This window comes from Anopheles coluzzii, chromosome 3 (genome assembly GCF_943734685.1).
Source record: "Anopheles coluzzii chromosome 3, AcolN3, whole genome shotgun sequence".
NCBI classification, from domain to species: Eukaryota; Metazoa; Arthropoda; class Insecta; order Diptera; family Culicidae; genus Anopheles; species Anopheles coluzzii.
The window spans coordinates 32,745,001-32,763,517 of NC_064671.1; the positions used below are offsets into that span (position 1 = coordinate 32,745,001).

The 18,517-nt window shown below is 43.7% G+C and overlaps 2 protein-coding genes across 4 annotated transcripts in view; one reads left to right on the top strand and one right to left on the bottom strand.

Moving 5' to 3' along the window:
• The window catches only part of LOC120956534 (uncharacterized), a 7,004-nt gene extending 4,450 nt beyond the window's left edge, over positions 1-2,554 (bottom strand). The window contains exons 1-2 of the mRNA XM_040378057.2: positions 2,261-2,554; positions 1-1,014 (exon numbers count right to left, since the gene is read on the bottom strand). The exon at positions 1-1,014 is cut by the window's left edge and continues 4,450 nt beyond it. The gene's annotated coding sequence lies outside the window, so the exon portion shown is untranslated. The remainder of the gene's footprint in view (positions 1,015-2,260) is intronic.
• Positions 1-18,517, top strand: part of LOC120956616 (40S ribosomal protein S21) — a 489,791-nt gene that overhangs the window by 222,661 nt on the left and 248,613 nt on the right. The gene's annotated exons all lie outside the window — the stretch shown is intronic.

The window sequence follows — 18,517 nt, forward strand, 5'->3', positions numbered from 1 at the left end:
AATGCTTTAATCTTCTATTCCTTTCTTTTTGTGTGCAAAATTTGCATTCACTTCATTCTAAAGCGCACACACCACACACACCGGTGGAAACAATAGAGTGTGCACACACACTCACACACATTCACGCACAACACTTGCACGCACGGTGTAATAATAATCTCCGTCGGTGTAATTTCTACTTCCTTTTTCCTTCTCGCGCTGTGTGCTTGTGTGTATTGCCATGTACACACACACACTCACACACACACACACACACACACACTTGCACACCAATCGCACGTACGCTGCGCACAAACACACACACACTCACCCTTGGGGTTTGAGATGCGTGCAGGGCAGTGGCAAAGGGGCAGCGGCGCGGCACACCACTCAAATATTTTCGACCATTTTCTTTTGCTTCCTTTTGCACCGTATCACTTCATTTGGGATTTGCTTTTTCCCTCTCTATCACACACTCTTTTTTATTTCCTTCTCGCTGCTTTTTGTGTATCGAAAAACTCTTCCGAGACGCACAATGTGTGTGTGTGCCGGTAACAACACACCGGGAAAGGTGAGGAAGGGTGGCGGTGTTGGTGCACCGCAGCAGCGGGAGACGCAAAAGGCCCACACACTTGCACACACATGTACTCACGCACGCACACCCATCCACGCACAAGCGCGCACACACACTGAACGGCTGCTCACAGGCGCGCACATTCACACACACACGCACACGTACGGCGACGCTTCCTGAATTTATTCTCTCCTCTGTGGCCGGTTTTTTACTTATTCGGTTTTGTTTCGCTGTGGAGCACACACACACACACTCACACACACGCACACACACCGTTTTCGTGTATTCTTCTTTTTTTTTTATTCACTGGCTCTCACTGCCTCTCACTCACTCCACTCACTCACTGTGACAGAACGACTCGCTCGCTCGCTCGCTCGCTTGCACTTCCTGCACTCTTCTGCCATACGGTTTCGCGGCACGGTATGTGTATGTGTTTTAATTTAGGCCTTATTTTTGAAAAACTAAGGAAATAGAAGAGGATGGTTAATAAAAAGAAGAAGAAGAAAAAACAATTCACGGTGCAATTACACACTGATCGGTTTCGATTTCAATCTTCAAGCCGGCTTCAATCGCGTTTGCTGGTTGCGATCTGTTTGCACTTTTTCTTGTTGGAAAAATTCATCAGCACAACTGGGGAAAGATCATGCTATGGGATCTTGTATGTGTCGTCGGAAAAGAAAAGGCATAGGAGCATGTACATCATTTCACACCTCTTGTTTTTTGGTACATTTTCTTAGAAAAAGTGACACATATGCACACGCAACTAGACACACAACACACACAAAAACGAACCAATCTTCTTCAGTGTAACCCTGCTAGCAAGAAGATATTAAGCATGTTGATAGGTTTTTGAGCCTCTTCCCTTTAGCACAGGCTGACTGACTGGCTTTTCACACACTTTTCGGCTTTCACGATTGTCGTCGTAGTCGATTTTTTATTATTTGGGATGAAGCAAAGGAAACGAAACGCGGAGGGAAAAAATCCGATTTATCACGCACCCCGAGCACCAAAGCGTGTTTCTCACGGCCGTTAAACACTCTTGTGTTTCAGCAGCGGCAGCAGCAGCAGCACCCTCTCTTGATGGCACGGTGTTGACAGTGTGAAGTAGTAGGCGATGAAGACGTGTGGTGGGAGATGGTGTAGGTTACAAATGAGCGAAGTAGGCTGGCAAGAAATAGACACAAACACACGCACCCGCTGGTCTCTCTACACTTTGTCGGGTCTAATCTTGGTGACTTCTTGGCACGCACGCACGCAAAACGACGGCGAGAAATAAATTCCTTCCCGTACAGCAGCAGCGCCTTGTAATGTGGCACCAACACCAACCAGCATCCACCAAACACCAAAGAGGACAAGCGAAAAAAAAAAGAACACAAACTAACTGAAAAGGCACTGTTCGAAGGGTTCGAAATGCTCTTCCTTGCGACGCACGGGCACGGCTCGGAGCGAGGAAAGGCGGTACACAGTTCAAGTTCACAACTTGAAAAACCAGCCTTTACCAAATAAAAACCGTGCGGCGAACACACCGTCGTCTGGGAATGTCTTCCAAGTTCCGTGCGTCTCCCCCTGCCCCGGGTTCACCAAGGGTTTTCCTTTCTCATCCACACACACACACACACACGCACCTTCGCTCGCACTCTTCACACTGTGTTCACCCCGCGCGCTTAAGGGCAAAAAGGGATTCCGAGAATGACTCTTTTCACTTACTTTTCACTATGTTTGCGGGAGGTTTTTTGCACCACTTTGCTACTATTTCACTACCTCCGTTTTTCCTCCCTTATTGTTATCGTTTTCCCGTGCGTGAAAGCTCCCACCCACCCCAGGGGGAAAAGAAACTCTCTCCCAACACGTAGAGCTACTAGACTCGTCACACGCGGCACAGCACGCACAACCGTTCGGCGCGACGTTCCGATTGCAAGTGAGCGTGTGAGCGTGCGAAAGGTGTGCGAAGAAACCCGCCGCGCGGGTTCCATTCACGAAATTCCACTTCCCGAACCTGTGCCTGCGACTGTGTGTGTGTGTGTGTGTTTGTTAAAACATTTTCTCGGAAGCAACCCCGAGCGTTTGCCCGGCGTTGGAGAGAGCGAGCGCGCGCGATATCCGTTCTCTCATTTCGAGCAGCTCGCGAAGCGATTCGAGCACCGCACGAAGTGAGCCGGACGGTGAGGGCTCGTTCACACCGGGCCGGTTCAATTTCAATTTCTCGCTCACCGGGGTGGCAGCTCCCTCGTGTAGCCGTGAAAAATCCGATTACATGCGAATGTGAGTGTGTGTGTGTTTGTGTGTAACAAAAATACATACAAAAAACTGCCCGAAGCCGATGAAACCTGCGGGTCGGTGTTTGAGTGTGTGTATGTGCGTGTTCGTGTTCGTGTGTGAGCGATGGGTAAGCGGTGTTTACCCCCACTTCTCACGTGCCGCTTCTCACGCGCAATGAACTCACTCACGATGAATCATGTTTTCGGTGGTTGCGGTGTGTCGTCCGTTCTTCCGACGGCAAAACTGCCCAACACACCACCTTTCGTGCGAGATCATAAAACATGTTCCGTCGGGTTCTGCGCGGACACGATCGAGCGGCAGGTTGGGAGTTTTACGGTGTAATTATTTCTATCTTTTTTAGTTTTATTTCCAAGAGGTAAAAACTCAAGATAAGAAAAGAGAGTAATCTGAGAGTTTCGAGGTGTTATTGCTGCTTAGAAAATGAGCAATCACGAGAAAATAAAGGTTACTCATGCTGCAAACGAGATACGATCAGAACACTACCTGGAATTAAGCAAACACGACCAACTTCTGCTCGGTAAAGGTGTTTATTGCAGTTTAGCATGAAGCCCCAAAAATACTTCCAAAGATTCATCAAAACTGCTCCATAAAACCCCACTTTTTTTTCTTATTTGAGGCTCGATTTCTCGACGAAAGGAACACAAACGCTTCTTGTCTTGCATTCATCGCACATTGGGTCGCACAACTCCAAACATGCACGAGAGTTCCTTCCGATGGCCTTATCAATTCCGGAACCGGACCTTCCTCTCTCTAGGCTACTTTGGTACAATTTTGTAGTTAAAAAAGCCCCAAAGTGTCGCTGATCGTTTTAATGATTTTATCCTTGACAGATTCTCCCCTGAGACTAAACAGCCACAGCCACAAGCCGATGGGGGCAGTAGTCGTTGACGTCCTCGGGAGGGGAGCGCTGATTTTGTCGCTGATTGGGCGGCCGCCGTCACCCAACCCATAAAAGAAACGTTCCACTTCCGGTCCGGAAGCGCCCAACGTAACCCGAAATTAAGGTCCCCATGCCCCGGAAGGACCGGATCCGGCAGGAGAGAACGAACGAAGGGGTTAACACCACGAGCGCACTGTTTTGCCGGTGGTAGGGAGCGAAATCCTTCACTATTTGCCGTAATAATTAAAGTCTTTATCGTTCGCCCCGGTCAATCTACAAACCCGTTGTGGCCGTGTGTCCCCGTTCTCGTCCAAATCCTGCGTTGGGTTGAGAAAGAAAATTACACCAAACCCGTCGGCGGCAGCCAAATGTCGTACTTCCCCCCCCCCCCCCCCCACCTGTTTTTTGGGAGGGAGGGCCATGGAAAAATGTAACGGGCCCGAGCGGTTAGGGAATCGATTTTCTGATTAATTTATGCCCGTGTGCGTTTGCCGTGGCTGGTCGGCAGCTAGCAAAGGACCTCCTCGTGTAATGTTGCAATTTAGACCGAGAAGCGCCAGACGGAAAACCATGTTTGCCGAGGAAATAAAATTAGCCTCCGAAAGCGGGAAGGAAGCAGAAGGAAGTGGTGCTGCAATGTTCCCGCCCCTTTCTGTGGTTACACCTTACTCCTCCAGGCTTTCCAGCGCCCCAATTGCTGGCAAAATGGCAAGCACACACACACAGGGTTTGGGGAGGATCGGTTCCGTTGATTATAGACATTACACAGTGCACTAAATCGGCGCTCCTGCTTTGAGATTCCCCCAGGCCACCCAGGAACGGCACTGGCGTCCTACCGACTGACCCGCTCCCCCACTGTGGTTCCTCCTGGGGGCTACGGAAGAAGGAAGTATCGATTTCGGGCACGGTAAAGACCCTTAAACTGGAAAATGGGTTGGGTGTGGTTCCTTGCAAGAAATGGCCCGTCTGCGCCCTGCGTCTTCCCTTTTACGGAAAATGGTCAATGGTCAGAAATCATCCGACTCATGATTACGGGCTTCCCCGGTAAATGGTTTACGAGCTACTACCCTGCTACCCGTTGAACAGTGATGATGGCGGACGGAGAAGGTTTTGGAGGGTCCTTTCCGGATAATCGACCATCGACTCCACCACCACCATTCGGGGGAAAGAAAAATCCTATCCATTCGTCGATGAAACATCAATTTTTGCAACGGCCCTGCTTCTCCTCTGGTCTATTCATTCACTGCGCGAACCGTCAGCCTCGCTCCATGGCAAGGATGTGTGTTGTGCGGTGAAGTTGGGGATAAAAGGCGTCCAGGGGAAATAAGCATTACACAAACAAACAAATACACGCACGCACAACTACACCAGGATATTTCACTGGGGAAAAAAGAGGAGGAAAAAAGGGAAGATCCTTTCCAGTCAATTACATCAATTTATACCGACCGATATGTTCGGATGTTTGGAAGAGCGGTCACGGCGCCGATGGGATGGTAGCAGTGTGCCGTATTTTGGGTCCGTAAAATGGCAAACCGACCATTAAAAGCCTCCACCATCATGGTGGGGATACCTTTGCTATTGGACTACCAAGCTGCAGTAGCAATGAGAGGTATTCGTTTTTCGCCTTTTAGCTTTGGTTTGAAAAATTGAACGATGGACCTGGCTTGGCATGTTAAAAGGGCGAACAACGACCAAAGGCAAACACTGAGTCGCACACGTTACGTATATCATTCTTGGGGTGCATGCTTGTTTTCCACATTTCGATTTCTTTAACAGATTTGTGTGTGTGTGTAAAAACTTTGAGCAAGATAGTAGTTTAATTCATTAGTAAAATCAATATTTGATTCAAAACCATCAGCTGACGCTTTCCACCGGCAAAAGGAATGAGATAGTTTGCATTGATTGATGTATCGTGCGGCGGATGATATTTCATTCTGAAGAGGTTGAATGAACCTTTCGGATAACGTTTGCATTCAGTTGGTATCGACTTAATAAATTGAATTTAGTTTTCAATTATGAAGCCACGATTGTGTGTGTGATCAGATAAATAAGCAAACAAAGTGTAATTATTACATAGCATATCACTTTATGAATGACAATTATTGTTAAAAGCATGGGTAGAACCATTATTTTATGCTGGAAATTTGCTGGGCCCTATAAATCAAGCTTTTGATTGACATTTAACCGTACACCGCAGAGGTGGCTCCATGGTGTAGTGACTAAGTCATTCACCTCGCACGCCACACGTCCTTGGTTGAAATCTTATCTGAACCAACGGGCCTCACCACGCGTTTAGTTCCAGAATATATATGTAGCGGAATTTGGGGCAAGTGTGTGCCATACGGGGCAAGAGTGCCTCCTAGCATTTTTTCTTAAAAACTTTAGTTTAATGATCAATTGTGTATACAGTTGGTTGCTTTCCAATGACTAGGTATACTGAGCCGAATTTCATATAGACCAATCGATATTTCACATTGTTTTGAACTGATTTATATTGAGTTTCAAAATTGAGCAGAATATTATAATTTTTAAATCCAACCAAATAAGTTCTCAAAAATTATGCGAACAATCAACTTAGTTAGTTAGTTGAAAAAAACTTTCTTTTTGTCACTGAAAAATTCAGAATCAAAAAAGTTACAACTTTTGGTGCAAAAGAGCCATCTCTATTTGGGGCAAGTGTGCCACCATCTTTCATAGGCGCTCGTTTATTTTACGAGCGGATTCTACTCCGGAAAAACAGACCAGTAACAACCCATATTGCGATACAGTTTGTGATGAAAAGGGGTTCATTGGTGACTCAAGACATGTAGGAATACATACACTAGTGGTACAAACGTAATGATTTCCAATTATCTAAGAAATACGGTTGTTTTAATCAGGTGGCCGTCTTGCCCCATACGAGTGGCACTCTTGCCCCATAGCCCAAAAAACAACGTCTTTTTGGACCCTTTGTAAAACGCTTCAAAAACTGTTTTGTTTGCACTTTTTTCAAGCGAAACTCATTTATAAGTAAGGAAATAGATGTAAAATGGTTATGAGAATTAAATCGGCTTTTGAAAAACACGTTTTAATGAGTTATAACTTGAAATGCTTAAGGTGGCACACTTGCCCCAAATTCCGCTACGCGTATTCAATGTGAAGAAAAAAAGGATCTCTGACCCTGAATATATGAAAGGGTAACAGACTGTTAAAAAGGGGGTGCGTAAATGTACATATATATGAATGTGATTTAATTAAAACAATAAGGAAAATAAATATAAATCAAACAAATTATTTGCACAACCTCCTCGGTCACAAATTTGCAATTCAAATCTTCCCGCGTAATCGGGTCGAGATGTTGCGTGGATAAATATATTCTTTGATTTTATCCTGAATGAAATTAGAACAAGTTCTTCAGTAACGAAGAATCATGCAAGAAGTTATATAATATTAAAGCTTTTAAAGCCTTAAATATTGTATCAATGTTTCATCAAAGGGTCCATCATTCTTTGATAAATAATACCTTCTCATAGAGACTTGATTACATCTAGAACGCTACTGCTAGTGCTCGCTGACCGTTTAAAATAATCAAAACTAACCACACCAATTTACATGCAACATTAAAACCAATGCAATCAGCAAACAATTTTAGCTTAATTTTCTCAATCATTTCTGAAACGACATGCTCAACCCACCTACTATTTTCCCCCCTCCCTTTTCGATAATCCTTCTTAGGACCTTGATGAAAAGGAAACCAAAGAAAAGGTGTCTGTCCCGTTCCATGACTAAGCTTGTCTCCCGCCGGTGGGCTCTGTGTGCTTCCAGCAAATAGGAACCACCACCACCAGTCCAGCTTAATAAATGATGATGACTGGACGTAACCTGGACGGTACACCAACCGACGGGTACGCGAAGGCCTGAAGTAACCGGCCCGTCCCGTTCTCGGCTAATGTAATCGCCAAAGGTACAGACATGATCGAGCATTAGGAATGAAACATTCTTCCCTCTTTTTTCTTTATTTTTACCCAACAAGGATGTCCGAGTGGGGCAAGGATCAACTTCATTCGTGGTGGCACAAGAAGCGAGAAAGAAAGGCGCGCGCGAGCGCCCTCTATCTAAGGGTCGGTAACGTAATTACCAAAAATCAATACTCTCCTGTACACGGAGCTCCGCTGCGGTGGTGAAGGATGTTAAGGAAGGGAAGTTTTGCATGAAACTGTGTACATGATTCCCGCTTTTTCCTTTCGCCACCCATCATGCCTCAAAACACTTGTACAAAAGCGTGTTTTATTTGTCTGGCGGAGAGTGTTGTGGTCGAGCTTCGCGAACTTTGCCATTTTTTTCTGCTTCTGCTACTGCTGCTGAGGCTTTCGGTCGAAGAAAAAGTGATTAAGGATGCAAACTATCATAAATCATGCGATGTTGATGATTAAATTAAATTACTTCGGGACCCATCCAGCGGTAGAGCAGCTCGTAGCGCCGGGAGCAGCAGCACAAAAAAAAAAAAGAAAAACCGGAGACCCAGAGGTTTGGGGATCATTGATGATAATTTGAGCAATTTTTACCACCCTCCCCCCACCCCCTCGCACTTCTTATCGGCCCCTTTCCCTTTTGGAGGATCTTTTATGCCTCGCACGTTTTCACGCTTACGGCCGGAGTTCGAGGCCGAAGCGAAGGGGGCCACAGTGTGGAACCAAATCCTGGCCGATTTCCTTGTAATGTAGAATAGCGCCGGGTGGTTCCACCCTGCACACACACACACACTCACACAATAGAAGTGCGAAACAATGTGGAGAGAAACTAAAGCGAAAGAGATCCCTTTTTTCGAGGCGGAATGTAATTTGCATACGGGGAAAATTATTAAAATCCCAAGGAAAAATCCCCGCTCTAACTGACTTAGGCTACTAGCTAAGCGCTCTGATACACACAATCATCACCATCGTCATTATCATTACCATCATCATAGTGTGTTTATATGTAGGTTTGTGTGAGTAGGTTGTTTGCCAAACAAAAAACATATCACACATCAAGCAGCACACACAAGCAGCCCCCGTTTGTCGCCCGCCACTTCGAGGGAGGGAATAGTTTAATAGAACAAAAAAAAGTTACAGAAAAGCATTTTTCACGCACCAGCAATGCCGCCGGCGGTAATTTGATAAATTGTTCCACGTACTCTGCCGGAGCGACAATCGTTTTAATCGGGTGAAAAGTTTTAATATTCACCATTCCAACCATCCTCTGTGTGTGCGCGCGGGCAGTGCTATTGTTTTGCGTGGGGATGGAAATTAAAACTAAATGAATACACACACGCTGGCTTGCAATACATAAGTGAACAATACACAGTGAACAGGGAGGCGAAAACGATTGCGGAGAAGCGTAATGATTAAAACTACTTGGAATAGGGTCCCCGTTAATACGAAACCATAAAGGGAGCAAAATTAGTTAATTCTGCGAATTTTTAAAGTTCCTTTCTTAAATTGTGCTTAAAGCTACCTTGAAAAAAGGGTAATTTTATATTCTCGGAGTGTTATATAATGTCATATGAAGCAGTGATTAAATATAAGCATGTACTACGATTTGATTTGATTTTATATTTTCTATACGACAAACTAATATATGATTTTTAATGCATCAAACGATACGTAATTGCCTTTCTGAAATAAAATCCAAACATAATTTAATATTAAATCCAACTCTTTTGAGCATGTTTAATGGATAATTCCATATGTCATGATTATTTGCGTTTAATTATCTTAACATGTCTTAAATGCCTAATAAATAAGCTTATTTTCATAAATATACTAATCATTCATTTGGTGCATATAACATAACATGTCACCATAAATTCCAAAACATATAACAAATACATGGTTATATTTGTTGCATGTCCACTCAAGACACATTTGCTCGAATTTGTTTTTCCATATCTGCTCGATTAGTACTCGATACGCTTGAAATTGTGAATTTGTGTGTGATAAAGTGTGTTGCAAGCGCGAAGACTAGGTGTGTTCGTAAATTAGACGTTTCTCTATCGATGGACGATGCCGTCGAGCTCATTTTCCATTCATAGCTATGGTTTTTTGATGAAAAACAAAAGCTAATTTTGTGTGACGTTATTCTATAAAAAATGGGTATTATTTAAGCATGAAATGGTTACATGACCAACTAAAACGATAGGACACGTAATTTCCGAGCGAATCTAGCAGAAAGCTACGAAAAAGCCGCATCACTATTGATTTTAAAGTACTTTTTCTTAATTCCCTTAAACTGGTGCAGTCTAGGGAAGGTTTACGCCTTCAGTTTAAGGGAATTTGCTCGAATTCCCGATTATTTGTGCTCGAAAATTTCAACTGGGCACTGAAATTCGCGATCCTTTCTGGCTTAAGTCCCTTTATTGTTGCTGGGTCCGTTCCGTACTGGAATATGCCTGTATCATCTGGTCTCCTGTCAAAGTATCTCTGCTCCAAAGGATTGAGAGGATCCAAAGACGTTTTACGAGGATTGTATTAGGTCGTAGGTCGCTGGGTCATCACTCTATTCCGCTTCCTTCGTATGACGATAGATGCACTCTATTAGGCCTTGCTAAGTTGGAGCACCGCCTCTCGGTCGCTCAAGCTTCTTTCGTTGCTGGCATATTGTTTAATACGATTGATACTCCTTCCCTTCTGTCGCGTTTACATTTGTATGCGCCTTGTCGCACCTTACGTTATCGTTTTCGTCTCCAGTTACCTATATGTCGTACACATTTTGCTCGCAATGAGCCTTTTGTAAGAGCTATTTCATCTTTTAATAGTACTTCAGATCTGTTCGATTTCAACCTATCCTATCCTGCCTACCGATCCCGTCTTCGCTCCTTTTTCGCACCATAAACTCCTTCCACCTTTCTTCCGGCCTCTTCTTACTCCCGAATAATTGTACACTTTAGTCAGTAAGATCTATTGCTGTGACCCAACGTGGCAATCAACGAGCAATTTATTTAAATAAATAAATATAAACAAACAAAAAGCTTTTATCGATGCCTAAAATGTTGCTTGCCTACGTATATTAACAATATTTATCATTTAAATTTACAAGGATTGTTGTTATACTGGTTTTCCCAAATATGTTTAAGTCTTTTTGATGCCAAATTGACTTTCAAATAATTAATAAACTGTGACATATACACACACACATCATGAAAAACTATTTTCAATCATGTCTTCTTCACACATGCAGAAGGGTCCAGTTGAGAATTTGATACGGATCTGACCGTGTGAGGAACCTTACGCTTTAACCACTCGACCACGGCAGCACTCCAGAGGACCTGACATACGAAAGAGTATAGATGTTGTGTGCAAAATTGTGCTCTACCAGTACTAAAACCTTTCAAAAACACGTAGAAAAAATGCAATCTATTTGATTCTGTCTACTACACATTACAGCGTTTGTAGCAAAAAGCACTGTCAAATTAATCTCATTTCATTTAAAACAAGCGCATTAAAAAGCTGACTACTACTTCACTTTTATCACCACCCGTTGTCGGCATGGTGGTGCAAAATGTGTGTGTGTGTGTGTGTGTGCAAACTTTCATTCCTAGCACAAACCTCAACAAACCGGTGACGTGCTGGGCGAGATTTTTATTGCTGCAAAACGAGGTTCCCCGGGTTCGTTTTTATCCTTTTTTTACCGCCTAGAAGTGCAAATGATTCTATCCTCTACCTACCACATGGTAGAGGGGGAGCAGAATTGTGCGTATTGTTGTATTGTATTGTTGTTGTATTGTTTATTGTATTAAGTGATTGGCCAAACAAGCGGCCTTATCACTGAATTAAAACTAAAACTTAAATAACTAACGCAGTGTACAATGACAAAACCGATCAACAGAATCTAGTAGGTAGGTGCCAGTCAAATAAAATGTAACGCTGATTAAATTTACGGGCCATCGCAGTCATTGGGTCGTTCTCGCTATATGCACGTCTTGTAAGGTCAGTTCTTAATAGTCTGTAGTTACGGAACACTCTAGGAGGGACATTTATGTTGACTCTAGCCAGTAGTTCTGGCGAATCTATCTCACCGACAATAAGTTTGGACAAAAACGTACATTGGGCATTATCACGTCTCCTAGCAAGTGTGTCCAGACCAAACAACAAACAACGAGTATGATACGATGGACGAGGGGTTACATTACGCCACGGAGTGAAGTGTAGGACAATACGAGTAACTCTCTTTTGGACAGCTTCTATTCTATTGGACCAAACACTAGAGAACGGACACCAAACTGTAGAACTAAACTCGAGGATGGAACGAACATAGGACTTATACAGAGTTAACAGGCAGTGTGGGTCATTAAGTTCTCTCGAATGTCGACGAATAAATCCTAGCATTTTGTTAGCTTTGTCTAAAATATCACAGTAATGTTGTCGGAAATCTAGTTTGCGATCCAGGGTGACTCCTAAATCCCTGACCGTATTGCACCGCGGTAGTTGTGTCCCTGATATGCTATAGATATACCTTATCGGACTAGCTATTCTAAAGAAAGACATTGACGTACACTTATCAACAGAAATTAGCAGGTCGTTGTTGATACACCAGTCAGAGAAAACATCAATCGATCTTTGCAGTGAAAGAGAGTCGGAAGTATTCCGTACGATACGAAACAGCCTAACATCATCCGCATAAAGCAGACAATCTGCTTCCGTAATGGCCAGTGTGACGTCGTTAATAAAAAGCGAGAACAGCAGTGGTCCCAAGTTGCTGCCCTGAGGGACGCCAGATGAACTCTCGAAAACCTTAGAGGAGACACCATCGATTTGTACGTAGTAGCTACGTTCAGAGATATAGGACCTGAACCAATTCACCAGCGGAGTAGAGAGACCGATCCGGGCGAGCTTAGCCAACAGCAAGCGATGGTTCACACGATCAAACGCAGCCTAGTAAACGCAGCCTAGCGTAGTAAAAATGAAGTGCAAAAAATCTCCACTCCCCACTAACCAGCCCCTCCTCCCATTCGCCGCAGCAAAACGGCAAAAGTTGTAACGGAACATTGCTCATGTAATTATTTCCGTTGTGCGTTCTCTACACTTCTGCACTCGGCAAAAGCCTGCAAAATATGCCAACGAGCCTTGACGGGCGATGAGGACGGTGGTGTCGGTTTTAGGACTTCTTCTTGTACTGCCACGGCACGGCACTATTTTGCGCTTGTGCATTCACTTCCACGGTTTGCATCCATCGCAATTGTCGACGCGCCACGTGTCGCCTGGGTCCGTGGGGTGGAGGTAAGTAAGCTGCGTTCTAGTGTGGGGGGTGTGTATGAGTGTCCTTCTTTTCAACAAACCACTGAGCCAGTCGACAACACAAAACATTGAAGATGATTCAGCCTTTCTTGCGGCAAATGTGCGTATGCAGTTGAGTAAAAGTCAGTGGTTTTTCACCAACGTAAAAGAGAGTGGCGGCTTTTCGCCAAACCCCATAACACATACACACACTCACACACACTTTCTTGCAGGCGGGACGATGCATATTTGTTTGTTGCTGTTGCTGTTGTGTGTTGGTGTTTCACTGGTGCCTCGGGTAATTATCGGCTTCGTACCGGGAAGGTTTCAGTTTCCACACCGACCCAAACACACAATAGTCAGCCGGGAGCGAGAAGCGAAAAAAACCTGCATGTAATGTGCGGCGAGGGAAGCATGGTACAGTGCACTGTATGGAAAAAAAGCAAACACGCACACGGGCCGGAAAAGTTGACAAATTGGTCGAGGAAAACCCACCACCGACCACCGAAGAAACGAATAGTGGTGCCATTCTGGGGAAACCCTCCAGAGTGTATGTGTGCGTCGCTCTCTCTCTCTCGAAGTGAAATCACACACGCACAACAACTTTTAAATACACACACATACACACATACTCGTTTGCAAGTCCCTTGTTTTTCTTTTCCCATTTATTTTGCCTTTTCCTCCCCCCCGAGAAGGATTCTTGCCGACACGTCCGTGTGACGGTTGTGTGCACAACCCTGGGTGCAATTGCAACCGGGCCGGGCATTTGCACTTGGCAGGATGCCTTGCGGGAGGGAGTGGGTAGCAGCAGCAGCAGCGGTTTTTGCAGTGAGCATAATAAAAACACGTGCAGGCATTAATTTGGAACGCAAAGGGGCCACGAGAGGGCCCGCGACGCCACCGCCACCGTTAAAAAGGTGCGAAGTTTTCGGTTTCAAAACTCATTACGCTCGAAGCAAAACAGGGAGGTATGGCAGGGCGGAGAGCGGAGAGTGGATGTCATAAAAATTGGTCAGCTTCTATAGGGCTTTGCAATCCCTTCCATCCGCTTGGGAATGCTGTTTTGGGATGGAAAGCATTCTTGCTGCTTTAAGTACGCCAAAAAAAACGGGTTTCCACAAACGGGTTCATCTCCTAAGCGTTGAAATCTTTCCACACACACCTCACGCTCTCGAAACGTCAATTATTTTTGATTTGCTGCGTGCGTGTGTGTTTGTTTTCTCTGTCTCTCTCTCTGTCTCTCGCTTTACTTTCTTTCCTCTCGAGTATGTAAATACAGAAATTAGCATACAAACACACAAGTTTGGCATTTCGTTACCTTTTGCCTGGCTTGAGGGAGTGAGTTTCGTTTTTATTTTGGTGACATTCTGGGATGCATTTCTGCAAATGTGCTTTTAAGGGATAATGCGCTTACATTTTGCATTGTAAACATCAGGAAGGTTGGTTCTGAATTGCCGAATTGCATTATTTATTATCCATTGCAAAGATATAAGCGTAAGTTAAGTGCACAAGCTACGAACAACTTGTAATATTTCCCATCCGAATGGCTCATTTTGATAAATAAATAGCTTGTTAAGGCGCTATCCATTAATTACGTTACGCTCGCTGGAGGGAGACGATACTTTCTAACGTTAGTGTCATTTATATACAGTTGTTGTCGCTAAATTGTGACTTTAAGGCATGAATGTTTGACAGTGCGCACCAAATTTTGACTCTAACGTACCTATTTTTGTCTGTAAAAAGCACTTAAAAAATTGCGTAGTTAAATTGAGATTTTTGGTGTGAAAAAAAAGCTAATGAAATTGTTTAAATTTTGAAGAATAACATTTGTTCTAAAAATACTGTTTTCACTCCTTGAGAAATCACAACAACTGGCATATCAATTTAAATATTTGAAAATCTATCCAATATTTTTTTTATTTTTTAGCTTTCATTGGACAATTAATGATTGAATAATTAAATAAGACAAAAATTGATGCGCTTTGTCCGAAAGGGATACCGCCCCACAGGATGTGACCACAACTGTGACACGTAATTAAAAATGTATATCTTAGAAACAAAAAAAAGGCCAGTTAGAGCCAACATTTAGCGGCAACGACTGTAAAAGGAAGAGAAGCTTCGAAATGTTGTTGCATAACATTGAACAAGATGATCAAAAAATGTTTTTTTTTGTTGTTGTATGATTAAGAGAGAGATAGAGAGAGAGAGAGAGAGAGAGAGAGAAAGAGAGACAGACAGAAAGATAAAGAGCGAGAGAGTTCTGCATATAAACAGTTTTCTCTGCAGTTACGCAAATTCAGTGCGTTACGCAATGTATGGATGATCCCTAGGATATGTATGTGCATTTCATCTTTCCTCAGGTCCTTCACAAACTACAATGCTCGTTATCACAATTTTTCCCTCACAATTTTTTGCAGTATTTTCCATTAACTAAGTCGTATTGTTTCAATTGTAATTTTCTACTAATTTCTAAATATTTCTTGTATCTGTCAGACTTCTTAGAGGAAAATCCTTGTTCCCACTACCAAAACTCTTTCACTCAACTTTACACCTTTAAAGTGTGTGTGTGTGTTAATTGTGAGTGCGTTCTGCATTTGCATACATGTGTGCCCTACACGAAAAGGGATAACTGAAAGCAAGGCAAACAACAACAACTGGGGTAACAAATACACAAAACATACAGCAGAAGAAGAGCACACTGGCAGGAAACCAGCAGGGCAAAGACAGAGGGAGAGAGCGGTGGGGAGCTTACGAAACAAAAAAGGTGTGAAAAGGTACTTTTCGTACGGTGCGCAAAAACGAAAACAGACACACAAAAACCCATGGAGCCATTTCCCATCTCGTTTGCCCGTGGGGAGTCGCCGGCAGTCCAATCCGGCCAGGCCGGCCGATCGGTTGGCTGGTTGGGTTGGCCGCTCTTCTCGCAAGCCACATGCAGCGGGGAACGTGGTGCAGCAGGAGAAGAATGTCACAGGCACACCAAGAAAGAAATCCGATATGGAGAACTTGCTCTAAAACAAAGCGAAGAGAATAAAAAAAAACCCTCTTCTAAGCGCGTAACGCATTTCGCACACAAAAACAAGGGGGGATTGTTTCTTTTCGTTCTCTTTTTTTCTCTATCTCTCTCTCTCTCTCTCTCTTTCGTCACATACGCACACATACACCAGGAGAAACAGCAAGCGTCAAGGGTCAAGGGAGGCAAGCGAAACCTGCGAAACCGATCAACCCGAGCCCCGGGATGTGATGGAAGGCGAAACAAACGAGGCACACTCGCTTGCACATTATGCGCTTTTTTCCCCATTTTCTCTGCCTTTGCGTGCGTGTGTGTGGTGTATGCATTTTTTGTGTGCATCCACAAAATGCATTCGTCGGTAATGCACCGCGCGTCAAATCATGCAGCAACAAGAGTGGAAAAAGGGGGGAGAGAGAGAGAGAGAGCGAGAAAGGGGTTGAAAATGAAGCAGCAAGTAGATGGAAAACCGATGCGTGCAAATGTGCCTATGTTTGTATGTGTGTGTGTGTGTGTGTGTGTGTGGGCGGGGCCGACAGGAGTTTAGAGAATGGGGGGAGGAGGAAAATTACGAAGAAAAAGAAGAAGTGCAGTAGTAGAGAAAAAAATACAGCTAAAGACCGAGGGAAAAGCGTAAAACAAAAGAGAGCCCAACACCGAGGGAGGTATAGATCGCCCAGTTAAGGCTCGTTTGAACATGGAGAGCGTGGAAAACGGGGGCTGGTGATGTGGTAATAGAGGAGGGGAAGGGTGTTAGAAGTACATGAGCAGCCGAGGCGAAGAGGGGTCTGTAATTCGATCCTCTCACTGCAGTTTTTTTTCTTTCTTCTTTCTTTTTCTGTACGCTTGTGTGCGTCGGACGAGAGTTTATCTTTTCGCCTTTTCGCCCTCACAAACCGGCACACCGGGGTAAGTGAAAATGAGTTTCATAGGTTAAAGCTTACACGAGCGAGGGAAGGGGAAGGGGAGGAGGAAAGTGCATGGTTTTACCACAACCCTATCGCTGCTTCTCCCCCCTCCCAAAGTGCATATCCTCACACTCGCGCCGTCCGTGTTGTGTGGGGGCAGTTTTTAATCTTCTTTCGCCGCTTCCTCACTTTAAATTTTGCACTTTTGCACAACCCACACACACACACACACACAGCCACATGGACACGTATGGTCACAGAAATGGCAAAAAAGGGAGGCGATCTGAGCAGGGACAGACGAGTCAAAGGACGGATGCGTACGTCGGTAGTGCGAACTTTGCATGATTGAAGGTGATGCGGTCGGGTAAAGCCTTGCTGCTGCTGCTGCTGCTGCTTGGGCACTTTGCGCATGAAATGGAACACGCCGTGCTTTGCTGCTGCCAGAAATCGGGAACCAGAAATGAGGGAACCCACTTCTCCAATTTAAAATATTGTATTTCATCATCATTTGAGCACCGGTGGATCGTGTGTGTGTCGATTTTTTGTTTTCTGTTTCGTTTTTGTCCGTCCGGCAACAAATGTGCCAAATGTGTGTGTGGGGGGACCAAAGGACAGAGTGCTAAATAGTGCGTTGGCAGCTGTGGCGTTTGTGTTGGGGAAGGATAATCGATGCTTTCCGAAGGGATGGTACGGCATTGAAATGGCTGTGTAACAAAATAGGTAGGATGCAGTTGCTAAATATGGTATCGCTTAAGTAGGGTTTTATAACAAGACTTGTATCTTGTGGTATTGTAAGCATTTCAAGCACCAATTTGCTCACCCATTTCATGCGATTCATCATGCACCTTTACATACGATCGTTGCTCACTACACGCAAAAAGGTAGTAAATATACCTATAAATGGTTTATTTGGTGTCTTTCTATGCCTATGCCCTATCAATAAATTAAAATAAATCCAGTTTATCCAATATAAAAACACAACGTAGAGAGTTTATACGATCATAATTGGTGCCGTGACCAGGATCATGCGAAAAATTAATTTTTGAAGCTTTTATTGTGACTCTTTTTTATGCGTTGAGTATTCATTCCCTGTGTGTAAAGTTTTGTATCAAAAGGTCAAAGCTCAATCATAGTTTGACAGTCTTTGAATAGTTTGGTATCAATTTTTAATATCGAATATCAATGTTTGCCTCTAAGGCTCCAAAAGTTTTGCTTTGCTGTATACATCTTCTCTTTTATGGCATTTGTTTGGTAAAAGTATTTTACTAAGCTTATGAAACTGGGTGATTCCTTTATGAGTCAAGTAATAAAATCCACAATGAAATTAATAGTTGAGGTTTGTTTGTTTAAACAGTTTATAGAGGCTTTGGCTCATGCGGAGTTATTTCGTCTCTTAAATAGTTGAGGTATTCTTATGTATGAATTTTATTATTAAACGAGGAAATGGAACGCATTTAAAAATACAGAAAAGTGTGTAGTTTTATTCAGAAGGAATGTCTTGCCGCATTGTTAGAGATTAAGTTTAAGCTGTAAGTCTTAGGAATTCACTACACTTATTTCAAATTATCATTATAAAATCTTGTAGGAGCAAAACTAAGTAAGCGATGGAAAATTTAGCCACTATTCCTGCAATGAAACAAAAACTATAACCGATCT